This window comes from Rhinoderma darwinii, chromosome 1 (assembly GCF_050947455.1).
Source record: "Rhinoderma darwinii isolate aRhiDar2 chromosome 1, aRhiDar2.hap1, whole genome shotgun sequence".
Classification (NCBI taxonomy): domain Eukaryota; kingdom Metazoa; phylum Chordata; class Amphibia; order Anura; family Rhinodermatidae; genus Rhinoderma; species Rhinoderma darwinii.
In genome coordinates this window covers 410,807,338-410,829,287 of record NC_134687.1, presented here as the reverse complement: position 1 = coordinate 410,829,287, position 21,950 = coordinate 410,807,338, and positions in this window count along the sequence as shown.

Sequence of the window (21,950 nt, the reverse complement as noted above, 5' to 3'; positions counted from 1 at the left end):
GCAGCTATTCTGTTGCCCAATTTCTATGCAGCTGAGTACGGCGATGAGAGGAGTCCTTTTGCTAATAGCATTTACCCACTGTAACCGTGTAAGTTGTGGCAATATTTGAGACATGGGGCCACATCCTGGGCCTGGCTACAGAACATGGCCTATCTCCACTACTGTGCACTCCATAGCTCCAAGAGACCAGCCCGAGCCACTTATATACATGTGTCTTTGTATTAGTGGGAGTTTGGAGCCAAATTAATTCTAGCACTTGTAAAACTGTCAGAGAAGCCCCATCCCTGACGAACACCTGCAGAACCCACCAGTTACGCGGCTTAATCTAAATTCTGATAAAGAGAAGTGCTCCACACCCAACAGTCAGGTGCAGTAGATACCTTTTTTAGTACCACGACTTTCACAACACTCCTTTCTGACAACTTTTTTAACCTTGATCATATTCTCTACCAACTCTAAATTCTCATGATCCCCATATCTCTAACAGGACCCTAAATATAAGTGAACAATGTAAAACAGTTCATATCCCTCTGCTTACTTGAGTGAATGTTATAGAGAATCCTACACCACTGCCTTACTCCTGGGTACCTCCCAGGGGGATTTCTCTATATTTTCAAGATCAAGCAAGTAAAAGGGTCTTCAAGGACTTCTTTTTGCAACACTGTAATCATAAACCAATAAATACAAGACGGAAATGGACAAGAAACAGTTCTAATCTTTCAATTCAACATCCCCAAAAAATCGACTCTTAACATGTTTGTTTTTGCTACCAATCTGGAGAGGTAGAGCTTTGCTGTAAGTAAGGATGGCCAAGTGGTCTAAGGCGCTGCGTTTAGGTCGCATCTCCCCTGGAGGCGTGGGTTCAAGTCCCACGTCTGACAGCTCATCTTTTCTTAAACATTCTTCGCAGTCATTCCGTCAGTGTTGGTGAAATATTAGTAAAAAATGATGTCGGTATACGCCCCAAAACATTAGACTCTTCAGATAACTGTTTCGGCATCCAATCTTTAAAAATTGCACTTTTGTGTAGGTTAGGATGACCGACCGGTCTTTCTTGAATTTGTGGATTTAAATCCCACTTTTGAACACTCATATTTTCTTAGCATGATATAATGTCAGGTCTAAGACTCATAAAGTAATGACGCATTTTCCTTGAGCTCCTCCACTATCCTGGTAAAATCCTCGCCAACTCCCTGTAAAGACTTCTACAGACTCAACACCAGACCTGGGACAATTCTGCATTCAGTACTATTGAGTGATAGTGCAGCTATTCTGTTGCCCAATTTCTATGCAGCTGAGTACGGCGATGAGAGGAGTCCTTTTGCTAATAGCATTTACCCACTGTAACCGTGTAAGTTGTGGCAATATTTGAGACACGGGGCCACATCCTGGGCCTGGCTACAGAACATGGCCTAGCTCCACTACTGTGCACTCCATAGCTCCAAGAGACCAGCCCGAGCCACTTATATACATGTGGCTTTGTATTAGTGAGAGTTTGGAGCCAAATTAATTCTAGCACTTGTAAAACTGTCAGAGAAACCCCATCCCTGACGAACACCTGCAGAACCCACCAGTTACGCGGCTTAATCTAAATTCTGATAAAGAGAAGTGCTCCACACCCAACAGTCAGGTGCAGTAGATACCTTTTTTAGTACCACGACTTTAACAACACTCCTTTCTGCCAACTTTTTTAACCTTGATCATATTCTCTACCAATTTTAAATTCTCATGATCCCCATATCTCTAACAGGACCCTAAATATAAGTGAACAATGTAAAACAATATATATCCCTCTGCTTACTTGATTGAATGTTATAGAGAATCCTACACCACTGCCTTACTCCTGGGTACCTCCCAGGGGGATTTCTCTATATTTTCAAGATCAAGCAAGTAAAAGGGTCTTCAAGGACATCTTTTTGCAACACGGTAATCATAAACCAATAAATACAAGACGGAAATGGACAAGAAACAGTTCTAATCTTTCAATTCAACATCCCCAAAAAATCGACTCTTAACATGTTTGTTTTTGCTACCAATCTGGAGAGGCAGAGCTTTGCTGTAAGTAAGGATGGCCAAGTGGTCTAAGGCGCTACGTTTAGGTCGCAGTTTCTCCTGGAGGCGTTGGTTCAAATCCCACTTCTGACAGCTCATCTTTTCTTAAACATTCTTCGCAGTCATTCCGTCAGTGTTGGTGAAATATTAGTAAAAAAATGATGTCGGTATACGCCCCAAAACATTAGACTCTTCAGATAACTGTTTCGGCATCCAATCTTTAAAAATTGCACTTTTGTGTAGGTTAGGATGACCGACCGGTCTTTCTTGAATTTGTGGATTTAAATCCCACTTTTGAACACATATTTTCTTAGCATGATATAATGTCAGGTCTAAGACTCATAAAGTAATGACGCATTTTCCTTGAGCTCCTCCACTATCCTGGTAAAATCCTCGCCAACTCCCTGTAAAGACTTCTACAGACTCAACACCAGACCTGGGACAATTCTGCATTCAGTACTATTGAGTGATAGTGCAGCTATTCTGTTGCCCAATTTCTATGCAGCTGAGTACGGCGATGAGAGGAGTCCTTTTGCTAATAGCATTTACCCACTGCAACCGTGTAAGTTGTGGCAATATTTGAGACACGGGGCCACATCCTGGGGCTGGCTACAGAACATGGCCTAGCTCCACTACTGTGCACTCCATAGCTCCAAGAGACCGGCCCGAGCCACTTATATACATGTGGCTTTGTATTAGTGGGAGTTTGGAGCCAAATTAATTCTAGCACTTGTAAAACTGTCAGAGAAACCCCATCCCTGACGAACACCTGCAGAACCCACCAGTTACGCGGCTTAATCTAAATTCTGATAAAGAGAAGTGCTCCACACCCAACAGTCAGGTGCAGTAGATACCTTTTTTAGTACCACGACTTTCACAACACTCCTTTCTGACAACTTTTTTAACCTTGATCATATTCTCTACCAACTCTAAATTCTCATGATCCCCATATCTCTAACAGGACCCTAAATATAAGTGAACAATGTAAAACAGTTCATATCCCTCTGCTTACTTGAGTGAATGTTATAGAGAATCCTACACCACTGCCTTACTCCTGGGTACCTCCCAGGGGGATTTCTCTATATTTTCAAGATCAAGCAAGTAAAAGGGTCTTCAAGGACTTCTTTTTGCAACACTGTAATCATAAACCAATAAATACAAGACGGAAATGGACAAGAAACAGTTCTAATCTTTCAATTCAACATCCCCAAAAAATCGACTCTTAACATGTTTGTTTTTGCTACCAATCTGGAGAGTTAGAGCTTTGCTGTAAGTAAGGATGGCCGAGTGGTCTAAGGCGCTGCGTTTAGGTCGCATCTCCCCTGGAGGCGTGGGTTCAAATCCCACGTCTGACAGCTCATCTTTTCTTAAACATTCTTCGCAGTCATTCCGTCAGTGTTGGTGAAATATTAGTAAAAAAATGATGTCGGTATACGCCCCAAAACATTAGACTCTTCAGATAACTGTTTCGGCATCCAATCTTTAAAAATTGCACTTTTGTGTAGGTTAGGATGACCGACCGGTCTTTCTTGAATTTGTGGATTTAAATCCCACTTTTGAACACTCATATTTTCTTAGCATGATATAATGTCAGGTCTAAGACTCATAAAGTAATGACGCATTTTCCTTGAGCTCCTCCACTATCCTGGTAAAATCCTCGCCAACTCCCTGTAAAGACTTCTACAGACTCAACACCAGACCTGGGACAATTCTGCATTCAGTACTATTGAGTGATAGTGCAGCTATTCTGTTGCCCAATTTCTATGCAGCTGAGTACGGCGATGAGAGGAGTCCTTTTGCTAATAGCATTTACCCACTGTAACCGTGTAAGTTGTGGCAATATTTGAGACACGGGGCCACATCCTGGGCCTGGCTACAGAACATGGCCTAGCTCCACTACTGTGCACTCCATAGCTCCAAGAGACCAGCCCGAGCCACTTATATACATGTGGCTTTGTATTAGTGAGAGTTTGGAGCCAAATTAATTCTAGCACTTGTAAAACTGTCAGAGAAACCCCATCCCTGACGAACACCTGCAGAACCCACCAGTTACGCGGCTTAATCTAAATTCTGATAAAGAGAAGTGCTCCACACCCAACAGTCAGGTGCAGTAGATACCTTTTTTAGTACCACGACTTTAACAACACTCCTTTCTGCCAACTTTTTTAACCTTGATCATATTCTCTACCAATTTTAAATTCTCATGATCCCCATATCTCTAACAGGACCCTAAATATAAGTGAACAATGTAAAACAATATATATCCCTCTGCTTACTTGAGTGAATGTTATAGAGAATCCTACACCACTGCCTTACTCCTGGGTACCTCCCAGGGGGATTTCTCTATATTTTCAAGATCAAGCAAGTAAAAGGGTCTTCAAGGACATCTTTTTGCAACACGGTAATCATAAACCAATAAATACAAGACGGAAATGGACAAGAAACAGTTCTAATCTTTCAATTCAACATCCCCAAAAAATCGACTCTTAACATGTTTGTTTTTGCTACCAATCTGGAGAGGCAGAGCTTTGCTGTAAGTAAGGATGGCCAAGTGGTCTAAGGCGCTACGTTTAGGTCGCAGTCTCCCCTTGAGGCGTGGGTTCAAATCCCCCTTCTGACAACTCTTCTTTTGTTAAACATTCGTCGCAGTCATTCCGTCAGTGTTAGTTAAATAATAGTAGAAAAATAATGTCGGTATACGCCCCAAAACATTAGACTCTTCAGATAACTGTTTCGGCATCCAATCTTTAAAAATTGCACTTTTGTGTAGGTTAGGATGACCGACCGGTCTCTCTTGAATTTGTGGATTTAAATCCCACTTTTGAACACTCATATTTTCTTAGCATGATATAATGTCAGGTCTAACACTCATAAAGTAATGACGCATTTTCCTTGAGCTCCTCCGCTATCCTGATAAAAGCCTCGCCAACTCCCTGTAAAGACTTCTACAGACTCAACACCAGACCTGGGACAATTCTGCATTCAGTACTATTGAGTGATAGTGCAGCTATTCTGTTGCCCAATTTCTATGCAGCTGAGTACGGCAATGAGAGGAGTCCTTTTGCTAATAGCATTTACCCACTGCAACCGTGTAAGTTGTGGCAATATTTGAGACACGGGGCCACATCCTGGGCCTGGCTACAGAACATTGCCTAGCTCCACTACTGTGCACTCCATAGCTGCAAGAGAACAGCCCGAGCCACTTATATACATGTGGCTTTGTATTAGTGGGAGTTTGGAGTCAAATTAATTCTAGCACTTGTAAAACTGTCAGAGAAACCCCATCCCTGACGAACACCTGCAGAACCCACCAGTTACGCGGCTTAATCTAAATTCTGATAAAGAGAAGTGCTCCACACCCAACAGTCAGGTGCAGTAGATACCTTTTTTAGTACCACGACTTTCACAACACTCCTTTCTGCCAACTTTTTTAACCTTGATCATATTCTCTACCAACTCTAAATTCTCATGATCCCCATATCTCTAACAGGACCCTAAATATAAGTGAACAATGTAAAACAATTCATATCCCTCTGCTTACTTGATTGAATGTTATAGAGAATCCTACACCACTGCCTTACTCCTGGGTACCTCCCAGGTGGATTTCTCTATATTTTCAAGATCAAGCAAGTAAAAGGGTCTACAAGGACTTCTTTTTGCAACACTGTAATCATAAACCAATAAATACAAGACGGAAATGGACAAGAAACAGTTCTAATCTTTCAATTCAACATCCCCAAAAAATCGACTCTCAACATGATTTTTTTTGCTACCAATCTGGAGAGGCAGAGCTTTTCTGTAAATCAGGATGGGCGAGTGGTCTAAGGCGCTGCGTTTAGGTCGCAGTCTCCCCTTGAGGCGTGGGTTCAAATCCCCCTTCTGACAACTCTTCTTTTCTTAAACATTTGTCGCAGTCATTCCGAGAGTTAGTGAAATAATAGTAAAAAAATGATGTCGGTATACGCCCCAAAACATTAGACTCTTCAGATAACTGTTTCGGCATCCAATCTTTAAAAATTGCACTTTTGTGTAGGTTAGGATGACCGAGCGGTCTCTCTTGAATTTGTGGATTTAAATCCCACTTTTGAACACTCATATTTTCTTAGCATGATATAATGTCAGGTCTAAGACTCATAAAGTAATGACGCATTTTCCTTGAGCTCCTCCGCTATCCTGGTAAAATCCTCGCCAACTCCCTTTAAAGACTTCTACAGACTCAACACCAGACCTGGGACAATTCTACATTCAGTACTATTGAGTGATAGTGCAGCTATTCTGTTGCCCAATTTCTATGCAGCTGAGTATGGCGATGAGAGGAGTCCTTTTGCTAATAGCATTTACCCACTGCAACCGTGTAAGTTGTGGCAATATTCGAGACATGGGGCCACATCCTGGGCCTGGCTACAGAACATGGCCTAGCTTCACTACTGTGCACTCCATAGTTCCAAGAGACCAGCCCGAGCCACTTATATACATGTGGCTTTGTATTAGTGGGAGTTTGGAGCCAAATTAATTCTAGCACTTGTAAAACTGCCAGAGAAACCCCATACCTGACGAACACCTGCAGAACCCACAAGTTACGCGGCTTAATCTAAATTCTGATAAAGAGAAGTGCTCCACACCCAACAGTCAGGTGCAATAGATGCCTTTTTTAGTACCACAACTTTCACAACACCCCTTTCTGCAAACTTTTTTAACCTTGACGATATTCTCTACCAACACTGTGTTCTCATTATCCCCATATCTCTAAGGGTATGTTCACACGCCCTATTTACGGACATAATTCAGGCTTTATACGCCTGGAATTACGCCCGAAAATACGGCTACAAAGCGTCGGCAAACATCTGCCCATTGAATTCAATGGGTCTTACGGTGTACTGTGCAGACGGGCTATTTTTTTTTTACGCGCCGCTGTCAAAAGATGGCCGTCTCAAAAAAGTGCATGTCACTTCTTGGGACGTAATTGAAAAACAGCTCCAATTACGTCCATAATGGACGCCGCAAAAAGCGCCAGAACATGCAAAACGTCTGAAATTCAGGAGCTTTTTTCGCCTGAAAACAGCTCCGTAATTTCAGACGTAATTGGCGTTTGCGTGTGAACATACCCTTACAGGACCTTAAATATAAGTGAACAATGTAAAACAATTCAGATTCCTCTGCTTACTTGACTGAATGTTATAGAGAATCATACTCCACTATCTTACTCCTGAGTACCTCCCAGGGGGGGTTACCTTAGCAGCATCACCCAATAGTATGGCATTACGGGGTCCCACATGGTCAGATAGCACATTAACATCATTAGACAATTCTACATTGCAGGGTTCAGAGAGATCAAGAGGGGAACATATTACTTTATCATCATCACACATTTCAACAGAGGTTGGGGAGTCATCAGCAACATCTGAAGCAACATACTGAGATACTAACCATCCCAGGTTAGTACCTAATAAGACATTTGTGGGAATATTTTCAGACACCCCCACTTCCTTTAACCCCTTCCCTGACCCCAATCAAGGTACACCCGTGCCATGGGCAAAGCGGGGTAGGCTCCCCCAATCCCAGTGACAGTCAGGGTTTTTCCGTGAATGTCCTCCGAAGACACAAGTTCGTTACGGACCAGGGTCATCTCAGCACCGTTGTCTCATCCCTACAGTAACGGTATTGACCAGAGTAACCAACTGTAGATTGTCGCTGGGTTTCCCCTCAATCCCACCCACACACAAAACAGCTGGAGAGGAACCAGGTGGCTTGGGCAGGGGGTTATTCTTCTTTTTCTCAGGGCAGGTAGTGCTGAGGTGGCCCAATTTGTTACACACAAAACACCTGTGGGAATCAAATGCAGGCCTGGTGGGGGGAACAGGGCCAGGAACCCCTGAGGGTCGTTTGGCAAAAGAAAATGTGTTTGTAGTTGGCTTACCCCCTTTCCAGTTGGCAATAGCGGGCTTCCGCACTGCTGGTTCCCGGTTGGCAACATAGGTATTCGCAATGTGTGCTCCCTGGGCTGCATCCTTGGGCTCCCGGTCCAATAAAAACTGTTGCACTTCCACAGGGCAAATGTGCAACAATTGATCTTTAATAATCAGATCCTCCAGGCCCTCAAAGGTAGTATTGGAAAACCCTCAGTTCCACTGCTGGAGGATAATTCTCAAGCCATCTACCACATCAGAGTAGCTGTCATTAGGTCCACGTTGTAAAGTCCGGAATCGTTTGCGATACACCTCAGGGGAGAGGCTATATTTCCGGATTGAATCTTGTTAAACCCCTTAAGGACACAGCCTGTTTTGGCCTTCAGGACACAGCCAATTTTTTCAAATCTAACATGTTTCACTTTATGTGGTAATAACTTCGGAATGCTTTTACCTATCCAAGCGATTCTGAGATTGTTTTCTCGTGACACATTGGACTTTATGTTACTGCCAAAATTTGCTCGATACATTAAGTATTTAATTGTGAAAAACACCAAAATTTAGCGAAAAATTGCAAACATTAGCAGTTTTCTAAATATATATGTATCTGCTTATAAGACAGATAGTAATACCACACAAAATTGTTGCTAATTAACATCACCCATATGTCTACTTTAGATTGGCATTGTTTTTTGAACATCCTTTTATTTTTCTATGACATCACAAGGCTTAGAACTTTAGCAGCAATTTCTCACATTTTCAAGAAAATGTCAAAAGGCTATTTTTACAGGGACCAGTTCAGTTGTGAAGTGGATTTTATGAGGCATAAAATAACCTAGCAGATGCCTGTCCGTTTTAAACGGACAGGCAGTAATACACTGCAATACAAAAGTATTGCAGTGTATTATAAAAGCGATCAGATGATCGCATATGAAAGTCTCCTAGTGGGACTAGTAAAAAAAAAAAGTTGAATAAAGTTAATTAAAAAAAAATGTGAAAAAAAAAAAAAATGAAAAACCCACTTTTTCCCCTTACAAAATGCTTTACTATTAAAAAAACACAATAAAGCAAAAAAGTTACACATATTTAGTATCACCGCATTCGTAACGACCCCGACTATAAAGCCGTTACATTATTTAACCCGCACGGTGAACGCTGTAAAAAATAAAATAAAAAAACAATGGAAAAATTGCTGTTTTCTGTTAAACCTGACTAGAGATGAGTGAACCGGGACAACCGAACCTGGTTTCGGTTCGAACATCGTGAAAAGTTCGGTTTGCAGCGAATCCGAACTTCACCGGGTTCGGCCGAACCCATTTTGACCAAACCCGGCTACATTTTGGCGCCTGCCACATGTTAGATCTAAAATGGAGGATTTCAAAATATCACCTGACATCAGGCTACCCCATAATGCCTTGCAAACGGCTCTCCCAGCCAATCGGAAGGCAGCATAGGGGCGGGCTCAAGCCTGCAATAAAAGTCTATGCACGGAGCTCAGCGCCCATTTTAGAGACAGGAGCTGTAGGGATAGCATCTCTGTGCAGTAAGGGAAAGCTTTAGGAATCTAAAAGCCAGGAATCCAGCAATCGAAGGGGCTCATCCACTACAGCGGGCGTCTACTCTCAACATCCAAATTGCAATACAAATTCTCCATTTGCCATTTGCCATTCTTCATTGCCATTTGCCAAGCCAGTGTGTGAATAAGCTTTTAGAAGGGGCTCATCCCCGTTGCATGGGTTAACATTCAACTTGCAATACAGGCAGCCTTTGTAGTACTACAACGCCCAGCATTCCTTGAGTGCACAGTGGCTGATAGAAATTCTCATTCATTGCCATTTGCCAAGCCAGTGTGTGAATAAGCTTTTAGAAGGGGCTCATCCCCATTGCATGGGTTAACATCCAACTTGCAATACAGGCAGCCTTTGGCTGGGTTTACACGACCTATTTTCAGACGTAAACGAGGCGTATTATGCCTCGTTTTATGTCTGAAAATAGGGCTACAATACGTCGGCAAACATCTGCCCATTCATTTGAATGGGTTTGCCGACGTACTGTGTAGACAACCTGTAATTTACGCGTCGTTTGACAGCCGTCAAACGATGACGCGTAAAAATACAGCCTCGTCAAAAGAAGTGCAGGACACTTCTTTCAGACGTAATTTGAGCCGTTCTTCATTGAACTCAATGAAGCACAGCTCAAAATTTACGTCTGTCAGAGAAGCCTCGCAAAATGCGAGGAGGAGTATTTACGTCTGAAACGAGGCAGCTGTTTTCTCCTGAAAACAGTCTGTCTTTTCAGACGTAAATGCCTGCTATCGTGTGCACATACCCTCTGTAGTACTACAACGCCAAGCATTCCCTGAGTGCACAGTGGCTGATAGATATTCTCATTTATTGCCATTTGCCAAGACATTGTGTGTGTGTGAATAAGCTTTTAGAAGGGGCTCATCCCTGTTGCATGGGTAAACATCCAACTTGCAATACAGGCAGCCTTTGTAGTACTACAACTGCCAGCATTCCCTGAGTGCTCAGTGGCTGATAGAAATTCTCATTCATTGCCATTTGCCAAGCCAGTGTGTGAATAAGCTTTTAGAAGGGGCTCATCCCCATTGCATGGGTTAACATCCAACTTGCAATACAGGCAGCCTTTGGCTGGGTTTACACGACCTATTTTCAGACGTAAACGAGGCGTATTATGCCTCGTTTTATGTCTGAAAATAGGGCTACAATACGTCGGCAAACATCTGCCCATTCATTTGAATGGGTTTGCCGACGTACTGTGCAGACAACCTGTAATTTACGCGTCGTTTGACAGCTGTCAAACGATGACGCGTAAAAATACAGCCTCGTCAAAAGAAGTGCAGGACACTTCTTTCAGACGTAATTTGAGCCGTTCTTCATTGAACTCAATGAAGCACAGCTCAAAATTTACGTCTGTAAGAGAAGCCTCGCAAAATGCGAGGAGGAGTATTTACGTCTGAAACGAGGCAGCTGTTTTCTCCTGAAAACAGTCTGTCTTTTCAGACGTAAATGCCTGCTATCGTGTGCACATACCCTCTGTAGTACTACAACGCCAAGCATTCCCTGAGTGCACAGTGGCTGATAGATATTCTCATTTATTGCCATTTGCCAAGACATTGTGTGTGTGTGAATAAGCTTTTAGAAGGGGCTCATCCCTGTTGCATGGGTAAACATCCAACTTGCAATACAGGCAGCCTTTGTAGTACTACAACTGCCAGCATTCCCTGAGTGCTCAGTGGCTGATAGAAATTCTCATTTATTGCCATTTGCCAAGCCAGTGTGTGAATACGCTTTTAGAAGGGGCTCATCCCCGTTGCATGGGTAAACATCCAACTTGCAATACAGGCAGCCTTTGTAGTACTACAACTGCCAGCATTCCCTGAGTGCACAGTGGCTGATAGAAATTCTCATTCATTGCCATTTGCCAAGCCAGTGTGTGTGTGAATAAGCTTTTAGAAGGGGCTCATCCCCGTTGCATGGGTTAACATCCAACTCGCAATACTGGCAGCCTTTGTAGTACTACAACTGCCAGCATTCCCTGAGTGCACAGTGGCTGATAGTAATTCTCATTCATTGCCATTTGCCAATCCAGTGTGTGTGTGAATAAGCTTTTAGAAGGGGCTCATCCCCGTTGCATGGGTTAACATCCAACTCGCAATACTGGCAGCCTTTGTAGTACTACAACTGCCAGCATTCCCTGAGTGCACAGTGGCTGATAGTAATTCTCATTCATTGCCATTTGCCAATCCAGTGTGTGTGTGAATAAGCTTTTAGAAGGGGCTCATCCCCGTTGCATGCATTAACAATCCAACTTGCAATACAGGCAGCCTTTGTTGTACTACAACTGCCAGCATTCCCTCAGTGCACAGTGGCTGATAGAAATTCTCATTCATTGCCATTTGCCAAGCCAGTGTGTGAATAAGCTTTTAGAAGGGGCTCATCCCCGTTGCATGGGTTAACATCCAACTTGCAATACAGGCAGCCTTTGTAGCACTACAATGCCCAGCATTCCCTGAGTGCACAGTGGCTGATAGAAATTCTCATTCATTGCCATTTGCCAAGCCAGGGTGTGAATAAGCTTTTAGAAGGGGCTCATCCCCGTTGCATGGGTTAACATCCAACTTGCAATACAGGCAGCCTTTGTAGAACTACAACTGCCAGCAATCCCTGAGCGCACAGTGGCTGATAGAAATTCTCATTCATTGCCATTTGCCAAGCCAGTGTGTGAATAAGCTTTTAGAAGGGGCTCATCCCCGTTGCATGGGTTAACATCCAACTTGAAATACAGGCAGCCTTTGTAGTACTACAACGCCCAGAATTCCCCGACTGACTGGCACCTTATGAGTCACTGATTTTCCGCCAGTCCGAATAACAATTTAAAAGGGCCTTATTTCTGTCTATGGGTTTAATTCAACGTGCTAATTAAGTACAGCCGGTGCCATTAGTGCTATTATACAAGTCACAGCATACACTGACTGCCACCTATTCACAGTCACTCATTTTCAGCCAGTCCAAATAATATTTTTTTATAAGGGCCTCATTCCTCTAGTAGGGGAATGGGTTTTGATTCAACTTGCTGCACTCCAGCAGTGAAATGTCTGGTAAAAAAAAGGTTGTGAAAGGACGGGGTAGAGGAAAAAACACCCATGCCATGTCTTCTTCCAGTCCAAATGTTGGATCTGTTGGTGCCAGACCCAGTACTAGCATTTGTGGCACAAGACATGTGCCCAGTTCTACTAGTAGCAGCAGCCATGTGCCTGCTGGTAGTAGTAGCAGTATCAGCAAGCCAGACTTGTCCATCTCCTCCGGTGGGCGGGTTATTTTAGACAATACGGTCATTGTGGATTGGTTGGCTGGCTCGCGGTCATCTCAGCAGGAAGACTCTGACGATATGGCTTCAAGCCAGGTTTCGTCGTTGGATTCCAGATCCTCTACAGTTCCTTGGCACAGTGACAGTAGTAATATGGGTATTTCTAGCGTTTCCATTCCATCATCTATGTCTTCACTCCCCCTTCCTAGCGGGAAGCCATCTTTCCTGAGAGTCCTAAGAGACATCTCCTCGGGTGCGACGGAAGATACTACTGAACAACATAGTGATGATGATTTGTTTTCCGCGAGTCAGCCAACGGAGTGTGTTGCGTCGGTGGAGGTGGAAGCGGTGTCTGAGACGCATAGCTGTGGTAGTGGGGGTGTTGGTGGTAGCCGTGGTGGCAGACACAGTAATGAGGGGGGGCATGGAGCCCGCCATTATGTCACATCACATTCACAACACAGTGACAGAAGTGGCGGGGATGATGAGGAGGGCTATGATGATGATGTTGTTTTAGACAGGACGTGGGAACCAGGTGACGAGGTGATGACGGCGTCAGAGGAGGAGGGTAGTAATGGCGGCACTGGCAGTGATAAACTGCCAAGCCGAGGTAGGGGCAGAAGTAAATCTGCAAAACGTTACAGCGGTAGGGTCAGCTCAGGAGCCGGTGACGGCGACACTGCTGCTACTGGTGTAGGCTCCCTAAAAAAGCCTGCCAGACAAGGGGCAAGCTCGAGTGGTGGTGGTGGTGGTGGTGGTAGACGACGTGGTACTACCTCTTTACGGTACTCTGCCATGTGGCAATTTTTCTGTACCTTCCCGGAGGACTAAAACATGGCACAGTGCCGTATCTGCAAGCAGAAAGTAAGGTGTGGGCAGGGCAGCAATGTAGGAACTACCGCTCTACGTAAACACATGGAGCGGCATCACAAGGCCATGTGGGACAATCGACATGCCCCACCATCATGTACATCTAATGAAGACCCTTCTGCCGCTGCTGCTGCTGCTCCAACTCCCTGTCATCTAAGTAATAGCCAGGCCTTATCCACCATCTCGTTGTCATCATCATCACTGTCATCTAGTGTTCCTCCTACATCCCGTCAGTTATCCATTACGGAATCGTTGTCCAATAAGCAACAATATATACCCAGTCATCCACTTGTCGTGCGGCTTAATTCACACCTGGCTAAGTTGTTGGTGGTGCAGTCGCTGCCATACTACCTGGTAGACTCCGCCGGCATCAAGCATTTGATGGCGTGCGCTCAGCCTAGGTGGCGAATACCTAGCCGACATTACTTCTCCAAAACAGCTGTCCCTGCCTTGCACAAGCACGTGGAGGAAAAGGTGGGCCAGTCCTTGCAATTATCCGTGTGCAGCAGGGTACATGCCACCGTCGACACGTGGAGCAGCAACTATGGGCAGGGACAGTACATGTCTTTCACGGCCCACTGGGTTAATATTTTGCAGTCCGATGCACCACCGCAGCAATGCCAGGCATTACCACCTCCACGCTTGTATCTTTCTGGTTCAACTCCGGACACCAGGCACCTACCATCCTCCTCCTCCTACTACTCCTCCTTGCCCTCCTCAATGGAGGTCTTCCCGTCCCCGACAGGACACAGCGTATCTTCCACTCCTCCTCCCTCCTCTTTTCATAGGTGCAAGGTGAAGCGCCACAACGCTGTCTTACACCTGCTGAGCCTGGGCGAGAAAAGCCACACAGGGCAGGAGCTGCTGCTGTGCATCAAGGAGGAAATCGCACGCTGGCTGTCTCCTCTGAAACTCACACTGGGCAATGTTGTCTCTGATAACGGGAAGAACGTTGTGGCTGCACTTTGTCTAGGTTACCTGACACACGCTCCTTGCATGGCACATGTGATCAATCTGGTCATAACACGCTTCTTAAAGTCATATGTTGGTTTGAAGGGTGTGCTGGCCATGTCCAGGAGGGTTTGCGTTCGCTTTAGATGTTCGTATGCATTTAAGCACGCCCTCCTGGACTTGCAGCGTCAAAACAATCTCCCAGAACACAGTCTGATTTGCGACGTTCCAACACGCTGGAATTCCACCCTGCACATGTTGGACCGTCTGTACGAACAGCCGTGAATGATTTCCTGATGCAGCAGACGGGCAGCGTTTGGAGCCAGTGTAATTTCGAGCTCAGCCACTGGCAGCTGGTTAGAGACGCATGTCACGTTTTGAGGCGCTTTGAAGAGGCCACACGATTGAACGATGTTATGCCGCTGATATTCATTCTGCAGCAAATGCTCACAGTGATGATTCAGCAAAGGATGGAAGAAGGATCACATCTGGCTATGGATGTTGAGGAGGAGGAGGAGGAGGAGGATGAGGAAACAGGACCTGAAGAGGAGCTGGATTTGGAGATGGAATCACAGGAAGGGATAGGGGACGAGGCAGCCACACAACATGACAGTGATGATGATGGACAACCATGGCAGTATGGGGTGGAGATGGAACCAACCGGGCCCTCTGAAACGCTGGCCAGGATGGCGAGCTGTATGCTTTGTTACTTGCACGCTGACTGTCGTATTGTTAGCATGAAGCAAAGAGATGAGTACTGGATAGCCACACTTTTAGACCCTCGGTATAAAGCCAGACTGGGGGAGTTTTTTGCGCTTTCCGAGAGGGAGGCAAAATTGGCTTATTATCGAGAGAAGCTATGCAGCCAGCTTGTCACGGCTTTCAAACGGCAAACACCTGCTACAAGCATGTCTGACCGGGGGGCCACTCTCCGCTCCCCACTGTCTCATCGTTCCACCGCCTCTGGCAGAGCTACCTCTGCAGTAGGCGGCAGCAGCAGCGGCAGCAGCAGCAGCAGCCAATTCAGTTTGGAAAATATGATGGCAACATTTTTACATCCAATACCCCGACCTGACACACATCGTAGTAACCAAAGGGATGTTCACCATCACCAGCACCTAAACAACCAGGTTCACTCGTACCTGGACTGTACCCTTTCTCCATCAGAAATCCTGATCCCAGACCCCATGGACTTCTGGGTCAGCAGATTGGATCATTGGCAAGAACTGGCCCAGTTTGCCATGGGTGTACTGTCTTGTCCACCCTCCAGTGTAGCGTCAGAGAGGGTATTCAGCGCGGCAGGGGCCTTCGTCACCCCTAAGCGAACAAGATTGTCCGCCAACAGCTTGGAAAATCTCACGTTTCTGAAAATGAATGAAGCGTGGATCGGTGAGGATTTTAAAACCCCTGTGCCTGATGCCACTGATTAGATCTGACATTGCTGCTGCCGCCTGCTACTGCCGCCTGCTACTACGGGATTCTGTCCTGTCCACTCTTTTTTTAATGTGCCGCTGTTGGTGCTGCTACTACTTCTACCACCAATCCACCCCCAGTGCCGTCTGCTACAAGCAGGCCTGCCCCACCACAGGGCTTTGTCTGTGACTGTCCAGTCTGTTTTAATGTGCTGCTACTACTACTACTACTACCACCACCCGTGCTGTCCGTTGGCTACCTCTACTACCACCAATACACCTCCACTGCCGTCTGCTACAAACAGGCCTGAGGCCAGCCCCACCACAGGGCTTTGTCCTGTGACTGTCCAGTGTCTTTTAATGTGCTGCTACTACTACTACTACCACCACCCGTGCTGTCCGTTGGCTACCTCTACTACCACCAATACACCTCCACTGCCGTCTGCTACAAGCAGGCCTGCCCCACCACAGGGCTTTGTCCTGTGACTGTCCAGTCTCTTTTAATGTGCTGCTACTACTACTACCACCACCCTTGCTGTCCGTTGGCTACCTCTACTACCACCAATACACCTCCACTGCCGTCTGCTACAAGCAGGCCTTCCCCTACCACAGAGCTTTGCCCTGTGACTGTCCAGTGTCTTTTAATGTGCTGCTACTACTACTGCCACCACCCTTGCTGTCCGTTGGCTACCTCTACTACCACCAATACACCTCCACTGCCGTTTGCTACAAGCAGGCCTGCCCCACCACAGGGCTTTGTCCTGTGACTGTCCAGTCTCTTTTAATGTGCTGCTGCTACTACTACCACGACCCTTGCTGTCCATTGGCTACCTCTACTACCACCAATACACCTCCACTGCCGTCTGCTACAAGCAGGCCTGCCCCACCACAGGGTTTTGTCCTGTGACTGTCCAGTGTCTTTTAATGTGCTGCTACTACTACTACCACCACCCTTGCTGTCCGTTGGCTACCTCTACTACCACCAATACACCTCCACTGCCGTCTGCTACAAGCAGGCCTGAGGCCAGCCCCACCACAGGGCTTTGTCCTGTGACTGTCCAGTGTCTTTTAATGTGCTGCTACTACTACTACTACCACCACCCTTGCTGTCTGTTGGCTACCTCTACTACCACCAATACACCTCCACTGCCGTCTGCTACAAGCAGGCCTGGAGGGCTTGTCAAAAGCCATTGCTTGTTGCTTTTACATCCATGTATGGATGAACCCCGGCAGGCATCTGCCAATAAAAAGGGTACATTTTTGGAGGGCTTGTCAAAAGCCATTGCTTGTTGCTTTTACATTATATCCATGTATGGATGAACCCCGGCAGGCATCTGCCAATAAAAAGGGTACATTTTTGGAGGGCTTGTGAAAAGCCATTGTTTGTTGCTTTTACATCCATGTATGGATGAACCCCGGCAGGCATCTGCCAATAAAAAGGGTACATTTTTGGAGGGCTTGTCAAAAGCCATTGCTTGTTGCTTTTACATTACATCCATGTATGGATGAACCCCGGCAGGCATTTGCCAATAAAAAGGGTACATTTTTGGAGGGCTTGTGAAAAGCCATTGCTTGTTGCTTTTACATCCATGTATCTGTATGGATGAACCCCGGCAGGCATCTGCCAATAAAAGGGTACATTTTTGGAGGGCTTGTGAAAAGCCATTGCTTGTTGCTTTTACATCCATGTATGGATTAACCCCGGCAGGCATCTGCCACCATAAAGGGTAAATTTTTTGAGGGCTTGTCAAAAGCCATTGCTTCTTCTTTTACCACCTTATATGTATCAACCCTGGCAGGCATCTGCCGCCAAAAATTGTTAATTTTTGTACCTTTTTTAACAATGCATTAAAGGGAACCTGTCACCAGCATTTTAGCTAAACAGCCAGCAATACCTGGTGAAAGTGGGTGAAAAATCATTGTCATCTAAGCTATAAATATGTTCTAAGTAAGCTCTGTAGCTTTAGTATTCCGTTTTTCAGTGGTCCAACACCGTATGCAAATGAGCAGAAAAGAGTCAAATCTTCATCTGAAAAGAGTCAGATTTTCATTCCTCCAGCATCTCAGAGTGGACTCCACCTCCTTCTTTTTGATTGACAGCTCCTTAGCCAGTCAGGGCCAGACAGGTGGCAATGGTGGGCGGGGTTAAGAAGCTGCATCCCAGAGGGAAAAATAATTACCATAAAAGGCGCGAAGAGTTTAAACGACGATATTTACAGACAGAGGAGGACTTCAGGAAAGAAGAGAACAGGAACGCACTCTGGACAGCTGCGGCCATTGAGGGGTCAGGCGAGTTTAACAGGTAAGATGTTGATGACAGGATCCCTTTAAGCATACAACATGCACAAGTGCAGTGGTTTCTGTTAGTTATCACAGTGTCCCATCCGTTTTCCTATAGCCATACATGTTGGCGTAACTTTGACACTAACTTTGCCTTAAAGACAGCTCAAAAGTACTTGGATACACTCATGGGTGACCTAAGAGTGTTATACAGGGCTTCTAGGACTTTTAAACAGTGTTATACACGATTTATAGGGGCTTTCTTGAATTACAGGTTCGGTCAGAACTAGCTCGGTCCGAATCAAACTTTTTCATGAAATTCGCCGAACCAGCCGAACCGAACTTTTCATAAGTTCGCTCATCTCTAATCCTGACTTAAAAAAAATGTGATAAAAAGTGATCAAAAAGTTGCATCTACTCTCAAATGGTACCGATAAAAACTACAAGTCGTCCCGCAAAAAACAAGCCCTCATACAACTGCATCGGCGGAACAATAAAATAGTTATAGCTCTTCGAATGTGACGATGGAAAAACTTAAAAAATGGCTTAGTCATTAGGGCCCAGAATACAAGCAGGGGAAAGGGGTTAAGGAATAGAATCTGACATAACAGAATTTTCACAATGTAATTGTTTACTATAGACCTTTTCAAATTCCTTTCTAGCAGAGGCTTTTGCTTAGTAACAGACACTGGAGCTAGCGAGTAACACCACTAGATCTTTATGCTTCTATGTTATCCAGTATAAACTAATATGCAGCAATTTGTGGTTTGGAATGGATCTCAAATGTCCATAAAAATGGAAAGAAAACACTGGTGTTAATCACAGTAAGCTATTCACCCATGAAGTACGTTGGGAAGCAAATGTTTTTGTGAAGGGCACAGGCAAGCCATTTTTAGTTATAAGTAGGTGGGAGAACCTAGGTACATCGCCATCTCCTGTGTTATGTGTATCCAGTTTCCCTAACATTTTTACCTTAATTAATATTACTTGAAATAAGGTGAATTAGCTATACAAGGGTCTAAAATAAAATTAAGAGCCTCATTTTCTTACCAATTCTTGATACTGCAGCATAGAGTGCCCAGAGTATGTGTTGTTGCCGCTTACATTATGAAGAAGAAGAAGAAGAGGCAAAGCTTTGTCTCCTAGGCTCCTATAGACAGTAAATGAGCATCTGTTGCAAAAATACTGTTCTCTACTTTTTAGGCTTAGGTTTGTATAACTCCAAGATGGAGTGTAACATTATAGCTGATATAGCTGATGATTTTTCAAGTTTTTTAAAGAATATAATATAAAAAAAAAAACAACTTTAAAGGGTTGTCCCTAAAATTGCTCTAATTACAGCTGGTGTCTGTTCATTGTGGCCTTATACAAGTAGAATAAACACAAGGCAAAGTATGTCTGTCCTATGTTGTCTTATCTCTGTCTTTGTCTTATTTCTTCCTACAAGCCTAATTTCTTTGACCAATGGTGAATAAATGTGTTACACACTATTCAGTGTGTTGCAGGTAATATTAGAGGTGTGAAGGGACAATGAGTTATAGATAAGGTATAAGGGACAAAATGTGTAATTTTTTATTGAGGGGAAGTTGTGAAAAATATAACAGTATTGAGGTACATTCATGCTGCTTCACTCTCAAAGACAAAAAAATAGATGAGCATGGTGTGGCTAGGAAAAATCTATCTGCTCTTGAGGACTACAGACATCTATTGAAATAAATGCAAGCTCATTGTCATTGACTTCAACGAACTCTGTATTTAGATCGCTGTTTCCTTGGGGATATCTTATTACGGGGGTCGCCCTCTCATACCCTTGACAATGGTCCCTTTAAGAAATATGAACGGACAATGACCTTCAGATCAAAAAATATTATGCATCCCTGATATAGATAATAAAAAGCAGCCACGTTGGAAAGAGCTTCCCCTGAGAAGTAATTAACTTGTGAAGGTATTTCCCTAAAGAAATTAAATGAATACATTACTATATGCTGTATCAGTTTATAAAAGCATTTGCTTGAAATAGAAAACTCTTTTTATGACGCCCTGCCGAAAGTTTTTGTAGACAGTAAAATGGTTTTCTTAGGACAATAATATTCAAGACATGAAGTCACGTGCATTCGAGTTTTCTAGAGCAGGGGGCATAATTTAATATAACGGAATGTTGATGATATTTTGCATGATTTTTTGTCAATAAGGCAACATTCAAGATGCTTCAAATGTATTTAATCAGATATGGTATTTTAATTCAGTAGCGTCACTAACAAGTGGAATGGTATGAGAAGCTTCTAAGCTTCTAAATATGTGTATTCTACAGGAAAGTGATATGGAAGGGTATTTAATACAATTGCAGATTTCTCATCATTAATGGAAGAAACAAATGAAACACTAATATGGGGATTCACCCTAAATGGGTTTCCAGGAAGTCCTGCACAGCATGTAGTTTTGTTCACAGTGTTACTACTAATCCTTTTTGTTAGTGTGTCTGGAAACGCCTTCATAATTATAACTATAAATGTAAATAATTGCCTCCACTCGCCCATGTACTTTTTCTTGGTTTGCTTATCTTGCCTAGAAATAATTATCATTCTCAGTGTGGTTCCTGAGCTCTTAGCAATACTTACTAAAAAGAAGACAACTATTTCTAGGATTGGCTGTTTCTCACAATTATATGTGTATTACTTTGCACGTACTTCAGATTTCCTTGTTTTAACGGTTATGTCTTTTGATCGTTATTTGGCTGTCTGCCACCCGCTCAGGTATTCTTTGATTATGATGAAAAGTTTATGCATAAAACTGGTGGGGGGTTCGTTGTTGACATCATTTGTTTGTCTTCTCTTCCCAATGGCGACTTTGCCAAAAATGAGGTTTTGTTGTATTTTGGTGGATCATTTTATGTGTGAGGGTGCAGCAATCCTAAAACTGCTCTGTGTAAACTCTACTGTTCTGAAGCTTAACACAATAGTTACATCAATTTTTATATTAATTGGATGTTTACTCGTAACTGCAGTATCCTATGTATTTATTGTGTGGACTGTGATAAGAATTCCTTCAGATTCAGGTCGACAGAAAACTTTTTCTACATGTCTTTCCCACCTCACTATGTTGTCAGTTGTCTTTGGAAGTGCCATATTTCTAGAAATCAGACCACCCTGGGAATACGCTGTTGAAATAGACAAGGTGGTGAACCTTGTAAGCACCGTCTTGGCTCCTTTACTGAACCCCTTCATTTATACACTGAGAAATGAAGCGGTAAAAAAGTGCATTAAAGATTCATTGAGACACCACCAACATTTGCCATTCCATCATTGAGACTGTATGGTGTACCAATGATGCGGCTGTAAAATATGTCTCAACCTATTGCAGTCAAACATCTATCTATCTATCTATCTATCTATCTATCTATCTATCTATCTATCTATCTATCTATCTATCTATCTATCTATCTATCTATCTATCTATCTATCTATCTATCTATCTATCATCTCTTCGCTGTCCGTCTCTGTATCTGCAGTGTATCTCTCGCTCCATAAATTTGCAGCAGGATTCCTTTTTTTATACCACTGACCTTTATTCCATCCTTTTAAAGCCAATGCTGCCGTCTCAGAATAATGATTTTAATGTCTAATTTTTTGTGTGTGGAATCTGCAACAAC